Genomic DNA, 9,862 nt, shown 5'->3' with positions numbered 1-9,862 from the left:
TTGCCTGTCTTCACTTCTTCTATTTCCAGCATCGGATCTTTCTTTTCCTAGAGATACAGTGAATATCCTTCCCTCTGATGAAGACATGTTCTCTCCACAATGACAGATGCACAGGAAGGACTTTGAAGACAAATAAATACAAAGAACATCTCTCACGCCACTGCTGCAACATGCAAACAAAGTCACGAAGCCGGAACCAAGGTAAACACGAGTTGAAGTTTCAGAAGTTTAGCGTGGGCATCGATTCAACGGTTGCCAGAGGTGGAGACCAACTTTAAAACACTGAAGTGTGTTTGGATCCAGCGCGCTGTAACTCATCGTTATCCAGCGTCTTCATCTTGGCCGAGGTGGATTTTCTGTGGATGTGAGAAAATCCCTCTGCCTATCCTCCTAACAGAAAATACATATTCGTTATGACACTAATTCCAGGTTTTGCGTACAGGCGGGTTGGGTGGATGGATAAGTTCAGACTTGCAATAAGTATCAGGTTTCTTTAACGTAAATTCCAATTAAGTCCAGATGCTCTCTGTCTTTGTATTTGTCCTCTTGAGGCAGCAGGCTGGATTTCATCTCAAAGATCAAGATTCCAAAATGCTCATTTTCAAGCTGGAGGTGTTCATTTACACATTTGGGGATTTTTTTTTAAAACTATATTCATCCTTATAATAAAGTAATCCTGGCACTGTGTAATCATGCATAGTAACTATGAGAGGATTAAATAACGTGTGATTTCTTTTCATTTGGTGCGAGATCCAGGTGATGAGTAAGGAATAAAACATTTGGGTGCATGCTGTAAGGGGAAAATAATTTTATTCCCTTGTTCTTAAAGTTAATAAAACAAACAAACAAACAAACAAACAACAACAACAACAAAACATGGCTTGTCATGTTATGAAGAAAACTGAAAGCTCAAACTCCTATCCTGAAGACATGGAGAAAACTTCTGGACTGACACTGGAGACTCCTTCCACAAATTTTTTAAAGGTCTCCTTACAGAAAGCTCAATCAATTCTACATTTTTCTTTCTTAAATAAACAGATTTTTTTTTAAATTGATTTATTATTAGCTTTATAATATGTGGAGTGTCTGCCATAGAACTCAGTAAGTGTGTAGGTTGTTACTAAACCTGTGACTTGATTTATAGGTGGAACACCTTCTGACCAATCAGATTCAAGAACTCAACAATGCCATGGCTTTTTAAACCCAAATGTGGCCACTCACACTTAGAAAATCGTTGTAGTTACTGATATCTGCTCTCATGGCGATTAAAGCAACACATTGTGTCAAAGAGGAAAATGTGATCCAGTCATGACTTAATTGTGCAGCCTAAGAGCAAATCAATAAAAGCACTTGCAGGTGAAAGAAATCTATTGACAGTGCCAAAGACAAGAGCAGCAGAAGAGCTCTGAGGGATGTTTGTGGCACCTGTTGCCAGGTAACGCCTGACGGACATCTAGAGCTCCTTATCTTGCGGCAGGAGGTGGACGATGGCACTCAAGGTCAGGAACAAAATCACGAGTGGCTACATAATGCAAGCTCTTGAGTTTTCGTCTGAAGAAGTGGAGAGGCTGGAGAGTGAAAACATGCTTCACGCTAGAAGATTAAAATCACACTGCTGCCTGGATACAAAAAAAAAAAAAAAAGAAAGAAAACGCCCCCCCTGACCTTTACAGCACTCTGAGGCTGCCCAGTGAGAGTAGAATCTCCTGGAATTTGAAGCTGCTGTGGCATTATGGGTAGGCATATCTTGGCCATGCAATCATGCTCAGCAATCGTGTCTTTTTAACTGTAGTCTATATGTCAAGAGCAATATAAACAACTACTCACTCATATATAAACAGTACTGGTTCAATCTGCGAGGCTGAGACAAACATAGTCCAAACATTTAATGAGGATTTCTACTTTTAACACACATGACCTCATACGCTGCCACCTTGATCTCGTAGCCCACCAGCTCTGACTCAGGAACGTCTGTTTTTAAAGCCGGGGTCTGGCGTAGCATTGATTTTCATAGCTCTCTGATTATCTCCATATGGTCCTCACTGGTTTTCATTTTTTTTTTCAGCCTAATGGTCTATTTTGTTCAGCATACCCTCTTGCTGTGCATCAGAAACAGTGGCATAAGTAAATTAGCTATGAATAAGTGCTAGTGGGAACCCTCCATTAATCCGAGACACCCCGCTGGCCGATAGCTGTGAACTTCCCTCCCTATCCCTCGACACTGAATTAGGCTGAAGAATAAGAGACAGAGAAAGCCATTGTCAGGCCCCAATTATTTGCAAAGCGATGTGTATTTGATTACAAATTATGTGCAGCCGATTTGCCCTCGCAATTAACAGTGCGCTTTTGCCATCCGGCTTCGACAAGGTACAAGATCTAAGACATTAATGCAGGGTAGCTGATTGATACCGACTTGGCCGGCGTTGCTGTGATGTCAGGCCAGCCAGGCTGTAATGGCCATCAGCTTTGGGCTCACAGCTCTGCACAATTTTTGTAATTTACTGTTTCATTTTCGGCCCACAGGTTTGTGATTGTTAGCTGATTGTTAAACCTGTTGTAAGAAACTCTGCGTTTTTCACTCACTTAATCTCTATTTACAAAATCTGTAGTGTATGTGTGATTACAATGAACAAGAATTTTCATCCATTTTCCTGTACTGAGAAAATCTGTTTACTCAACAATCACATATAATGGCTGTCTAATGGCAGTCGTTAAATTCTGGCAGCAAACATTTTAAATGAAACATAATTTTGTATGATGCTTTTAAGAATTCTTTGGTCAAAGGTATTTGTAAATTAATAAATTAGTAATAAATGAAATCTGCATAATCTGTCCTTTTTGAGGGAAGAATTTCAGGTTATTTCTTACCAGCAAACACAGAAGTGCCTCACTTTAAACTCAACAGTTACCACATTACCAAATTAATATTATTATAATAACTTAAATATTAATCATAACTAATGATTATCATAATATAATATTATTAATTTGTTAGTAGCATCTCACTACTTTATTATTAGACACATAATGTACACACAAGTGATATTATTACGTGCTGTGCATGTACATTGTTGCTTTGATGGTTAGTTTTTTCTCTCTCTCTCTCTCTCTCTCTCGCTCTGTCACGTGCAGGTGTATTGTTGAAGAACATGACAGAGATTGGACCAACGGAAAAGACGCCAATAATTAAATGGAAATGTTGAAGAGCTTTGTGGAACCCCTTCCTATTACATGCAACGTAGTTGTTTGAGGTTGTATACGTTTTCTTCTCAGGTATGAGGTCAAGTGTGTCTTAATTATTACCTGTTCATATACCTGTATACTACGAATGTATACATATCATATCTGTGACTAAGAATAGCCTGGAAGGTTGCATGGGCCTGTATTCTTTCAATCCTCATTCATTATTTAAGTTAGGGAGTTAGGTTAGAGTGTTGCATTTCTATTCTGTTCAACTGGTAAGTTATGGTTCATCTTTTTTTATAGCTGTTTTTGGGCTGTGACTGACCCTGAAGAAATTGCTTTTAAAAAATAAACTAAAAATAAACTGGCTAATATTATTTTTTGATTCAGTCTCATGTTTTGGGTCAACAGATTTCCTGAGTTTCCTACATGTGAAAATGTTCACAAATGCCATAAAAAAGGATTCTTACAAATTGCCAATGCGTATACCATAGCATCTTTGCAATGTAAAAAGAGAAGAAAGAATCTGCTCTACATTCACAAATGGTGGGCCTGGTTGAGGAAGATGATCCACCTACCAGCACGTTTATGGGTGGAGGAACCCCAAGTGAACATGAGGAGAACATGCAAAACTTCCCACAGGCTCAGGATCAAACTGCAGATGTGGAGCTGTGAAAGGGCAACTGTCCCACTATGCCACTCTTCCATGCTGTCTATCCTAATAGAGTTGACTCTTAAAGTGCTAGACCAATGTCAAGAGCATCAAACCAGTGTCAAGAGTATCAAACCCATTTGCTCCAACTAAGAGCCTTAGAACTTGAAGCAGATAAATATCTGCAAGTACACCAACTTCAGTTACAATTTGATGTTTCTTGGGAGGCTGCTAAGTTGAGGGGTGTCTGTGTCTACCTTTTCTGTTCCTACTCAATCTCCTCCAGTGCCTCCACACTTCTACTCATAGTTCTCCTTTTTATTTTACTTTAAAACCACGGTTTTGGAAAGCAGAAATGGATTCCTATTTTAAGGCTTTTGAGTGCTGCTGTTTTGCACTGGCCAAGAAGATGTGTGGTCTCTATTGCTTCAATGAAAACCACAGTACTCCATGCCTATGAATTGGTAACTAAAGCTTAAAGACAACACTTAGGTTCCATGTGAAAACTGCCAGCCAGACGTGCATTGCATTTGCTCACAAATTCGGCTCTTTGGTTGATAAATGGTGTGCTGTATCTAAAGTGAATGATTTTGGGCAACTCTCGGAATTGATTTTATTAGAGGCTTTTAAGGACTGCTTGCCTGATAAACTTGTTATACATTTAAATGAACAGGAAGTGTGCTCTCTCACAGAAGCAGCCATGCTGGCTGATGAATTCATTTTAATGCATGAAATGGCCTTTTCATTAATGGCGCGCTCTAAGCGGTCACGAGTCCCAAATGTGACTGCATATTAGTGCCCCTGCAAAATCGGTGGTAACAAATAAATCATGTACACAAAATGCTTGTTTTTATTGTTGTAAACCTTGTCATCTAATAGTTGGTTGTGTAACCTGGAAAAAGAAGCAAAGTGCTGGATTTGTGCAGAGGGTTCCCAATGTTAATAGGGATCATCCTAGATCTGTGTGTGATGACAGCTTTGACACTTTCCCATTGACAGGATGGATGTCCTTAACTTAGAAAGAATATAAACCCATCACTATTTTACATGACACTAGTCCTGCACAGTCCTTCGTTCTTGAGCAGGCATCATTTTTCACGCTTGTAGATCTTTGTATTGGTTCAGGGAATTGACTGGAAATGTGTACAAATTCCTTTAGACACTATACATGTAAAATATGCTTTGGGCTTTGGGTTTGTCAAAGCAACTGTATGCTCACAGTTACTACTTGTAGAGGTGTCCTTCATCTTGGAGAATGATTTGGCTGGTGGGAAGTGAGTGACACACCAGAAATTGGATGCGATATTCGGGAATGTTCAGCTATGTTTCCTGAATGTGTAATGACGCATGGTCTGGCTTGTAGAGGGAGGTGATCTGGTAGGTCTCTCAGTTTCATGGCTGTGTTTCTGAACCCACAAAATCTTTTTATTAATTTATATTATCTGTTTTCTCTGATGCACCAACACTGAGTGAAAGGTAGGGAAGAAAGCACTTTGTTAAAAACTAAAAAGCTGATTCCTCCTAAAAGTGACATCTCTAGTAACTTTGTGGTGGTGTGTTCATAAATTGACACCATCTCAGGCAATTGACATAGGGTTGAATTCAGCTTATTAACTGTTGTTGGCCATTGGGAATAGATTCAGCATTTGATCATGTATTTCCAGGTAATGTAGTCATGGGGTAAACAAGATGCATGACCTTTTATTACTTTTGCTGGCTGGACTTGCATAATGGGTAAAACAAAGTTCCCCCAACACTGCATGGCTTCATAAATGTCTGTGTTTGTGACGCCAGATGATTTTCTTCAGTATACAGTTTTACCGTTTGGTTTGTAGAATGCCCCCACCATGTTCAAAGGTTGACAAACTGTGGGTTAGCTGGAGTTAAAAATTGTGATGCTTATTTAGATGATGTGGTAGTTTCCTCCACTAAAGAACCTATCATTTGACATCCCTTTTTGAGGCTGCTTCTCTAATTCTGACCCTAGCCAACTATGAGTTTGGTAAAACTGTGGTTATCTAGTTGGGTAGGGAGGTGCATCTTGTAGATGATAATGTTTCTGCTATTGTGAACTTGCCTGTACTTATAACCCAATACGTTTTGGGAATAGGAGGGTATAGGGATTCATCCAGAAACTGAACATGGAACCTCTCTATAGAGCATTTTGCAAACATTTTTCAAATGTTCTGAGTTGTCTTATGGATTTACTCAGTGTATATCATGATTTAGGTGGTCCACAGAGTGCTAGGTTGATTTTGATTCAGTCAGAGCTTTTCTTTGCACTCCATCTGTTTATGCTGCTTCCTGAATTTGATCAGCTATTTAATTTGAGGTACACGCAAGTGCTGGAATGGTGTTTCTGCAAGAAGGCTAGGGTGGAACTGACCACTTCATTTGTTATTTCTTCAATAAACATCAGATAAATTTTAGTGGAAATGATAATGATGGTTCAGGTTCTGCACGCTGGCGATTGGACCAGTGAAAAAGCATAAGAGATAAAACAGAAATGCCAACATGCTTCATGGCTCCTCCTTCTTCTCAGATACACTATATGGTCAAAAATACATGGACACTTGACTGCCACACCCTTATGTGGTTCTTCTCCAAAGTGTTGCAACAGAGTTGAAAGCACACAATTGTAGAGCATGTCTTTCTGTGCTGTAACATTAAGATTTCTGTTCACTGGAACTAAGGGGCCCAAACCTGTTCCAACATGACAATGCCTCTGTGCACGAAACAAGCTCCATTATATTTGCCAAGGTTGGAGTGGAAGAACTTGAGTGGCCTGCACAGAGCCCCGACCTCAATCCCATTAAACACCTTTGAGATGAACTGGAATGCTGACTGTTTACCAAGCCTTCTCGCCCGACATCAGTGCCCGACCTCACTAATGATCTTGTGGCTATTCCCACAGCCATGTTCCAAAATCTAGTGGAAAGCCTTCCAGAAAGAGTGGAGGTTATTATAAGAGGATAGGGAGAGTAACTTTGGAATGGGATGTTCATATGGGTGTGATAGTTGGCTGTCCCCATACTTTTGGCCATACAGTGTATATTACTCAATTGCTCATTAAGTCAGTTTATCTATTGATCATTAGCTTAATTAATGAGAGTAGGTTTTACTCCCCTTAGTTAACATTTTACTTCCTTATATAAACACCAGTTCACTGCACTTTTTATTGCCATTACTAGTATTACTTATCTGTTAACATTGTACTCAAGTCAGCTTGATAAATAATTAATCAATTATGGTTAATCACTGACTTATTACCAGAATGCTACATAATTGTTCTACCAAATCTTTATCTATAATTATAATGGAAGTGTAGTTGTTGTTGTAGTCAGTTAACTTATATGAAAAAAAAAAAAATTTGCATTCATTTTCTTATTTTTTCAGCCAAAGGTTTCTGTAAGGTAAGCTTTAAATCTGTTCAATTTGCCTTTCCAGAGATGGGACTACTTTACAAAAGGATGAATTTGTGGTTATAGGCACATAAACATGTCCTAGTTTTCTGCATACACATGGATACCAATACACTTTATGGAGAGTCTGAGTAACTTAGAATTAAGTAACTAGTTTTTAATTTTAATTTAGTTTTTAATTTGCATTATGCAATCACATATTTTAAAAACCTATATGCATTATAAGCAAGTTTCCAGTCAACGGGATTTTCAGTTCCTTTCTCAGCAGACAATACACTGGACTTTTCCTTTAATGTAAAGTGATACTCAAATATAAATAGCATGTGGAATAAACTGTGACTTCCTGTCCATATTGTAAAACATTAGAAAACGTAATGAGTCATGTCTGATAGATAAATGACCCATACGAGGCCTGGGGCATTTTTCTTCTCTGTGAATTACTTGTCGACTCGGATCGCTCTCTTCTCTGCTCCCACTCCTCCATCAGAGTGCAAACATAGCAGATATGGTACATTAGAAATCTACGCCTTCATTAATACAAAGTTTGGTGAATGCCACGCGTTAAGTGTAGCCGTCTTTGCCCTGTAATTATACACAAAAGGAGTCGGTGGGATGGAAAGCTGCAGTGCTTAATCACTGGGAGCACAAAGTGTGAAAGCCTGAGACATTACTTTGACAAGAGGCTAGTCATAGCTGAGTTATTAAAGCCACAATCAGGAATAGCTGAAGGATCAACGTAGGATTCAAGACTTTAAAAATAATTGTCTGAAAGAGAGCAGAAAAGGAGATTGTTGGCCCTGCTGTTTTAGAGCTCTTGGTCTCAGATCAGCAGCAGAGCAGTTACAGTCAGGTCCAAACCTGCTCTGAGTACAATGCCAAAAACTGCTTTATTTCATCTATTTCATCATTCAACTCTCTACTGCACATTGCTGCCATATGGTACCATGCTATACCTTGGTTATTTTATAAGCAAAAAAAAAAGACTGAATGACCATTTTATAATTATGTCCAATAACGTATTTATGAATTAAGCTACAGGGTATTTGAATTTCACTCAGAGGCAGCAGACATGTAGATGGTTTATATCGTTTCCATTCTCAAAGTGAAGGTTTGAGTTTTAACTGTAATGTGAAGTGCTGCATTAATTGTTTTAACACACATCCACACACAGGATTCTTTTTCTCTTGCTGTTATATTGTCTAATTTTTACAGATTGTGTACATTTGTTTTACTTCAGTGCTATTAAACAAACAATTCAAATGAATAAAAGATAAATATCTCACTTTTACTAATTGAGATACCATCGAAGTGCCTTGGAGAATGAAATAAAATAAAAATAAAACAAAAAACATGTACACTTTGTGAAAAGTGATCAAAGCAAATTAACATTTTGTCATATTAATGCATAACACAAGCATGGCCAAATGATCAAAATTACTAAGGTTAGTCCTGGGTTAGCGTTTGTATTTTTATTACTTCATTTGATTAAAATCTAAAAAAAAAAAATCTAACTACACTGCTTTCATTCAAGTCGGAACAGGAAGAGGAAATGTGGAAATGTGTCCAGTTTTGAGAAGGACAGCTGTAAATTCAGACCTGACGAAGGCTCCTAGAGGTTTATGTGGTTAATATGGGTAACATTACTTTGTTTTTCACTGATATAACTCACAAAGATTTGGTTTTTCTGACAGAAACCATTAGGAGTGATCCCACAGAGCACTGTACTAATTCAGTCATATGTTACACTTTGATAAAAAAAAAAAAATCTTTAAATGAACAAAAGTACAGATCACAGCAGAGGAAGTTGTTTCTTTATTCACAGAGATTTTCACAGCATGACATTCTCATACTGTGCGTGAAACACACACACACACACACACACACACACAGAGCCTCTGTACAGCATATTTATTCACACCTGACCTTGACTTTATCGGCCGATGTTCATGGAAGGAGACAGCTGAGCGCCAGTTGCGGCAATAAAATAGAAACATGAAGTGGTAGCGAGAAAAGTGTGCCAGAGGTCACAAACATGTATTCACACGGTGAATGGACTGAGTTACATTCATTTAAGTCATAAAACTCACAAAGTATCTTTCAATTATTCAACCTAAAGCATTATTCAATGCCTACAGTGCAACTAAAAAGAATGGTGTGTATTTACGAGAGTGAGGAATGCAAGTCTGGTTACAGACTTTATTATGTTACATTATGATCACATTATATTATATACAGAATATATTTGTTAACAATCATTATTACATTAGTCCCTACCAAGTTGACTTTTTCAAAAATCTTCATATCCCTCTCTGTACAAACACACAGCTTAGAACATCATTGGTTCATTTCAAGACCAAATCGCACTCGAAACACTACCAAACAATTACCAAAACACCTCTAATCATTTCAAATTGTGTCAAAACTCAAGCACTAAAAAGAGACTTTGTCAATCAGAGCACAGTGGGAAAAATAAAATAATTTGTGTCATTACAGTCGGTGATGGCATAGTATATTTTTTTCTTTAGTTTGTTTTGTATAGTAATTGTTAATTTCTCCTTTTGGAAATTTTCAATTACAAACAGAATAGCATATCTTACAGTAATTG

This window comes from Pangasianodon hypophthalmus, chromosome 4 (assembly GCF_027358585.1).
Source record: "Pangasianodon hypophthalmus isolate fPanHyp1 chromosome 4, fPanHyp1.pri, whole genome shotgun sequence".
Taxonomy (NCBI): Eukaryota; Metazoa; Chordata; class Actinopteri; order Siluriformes; family Pangasiidae; genus Pangasianodon; species Pangasianodon hypophthalmus.
This window is presented reverse-complemented; position numbering follows the sequence as displayed.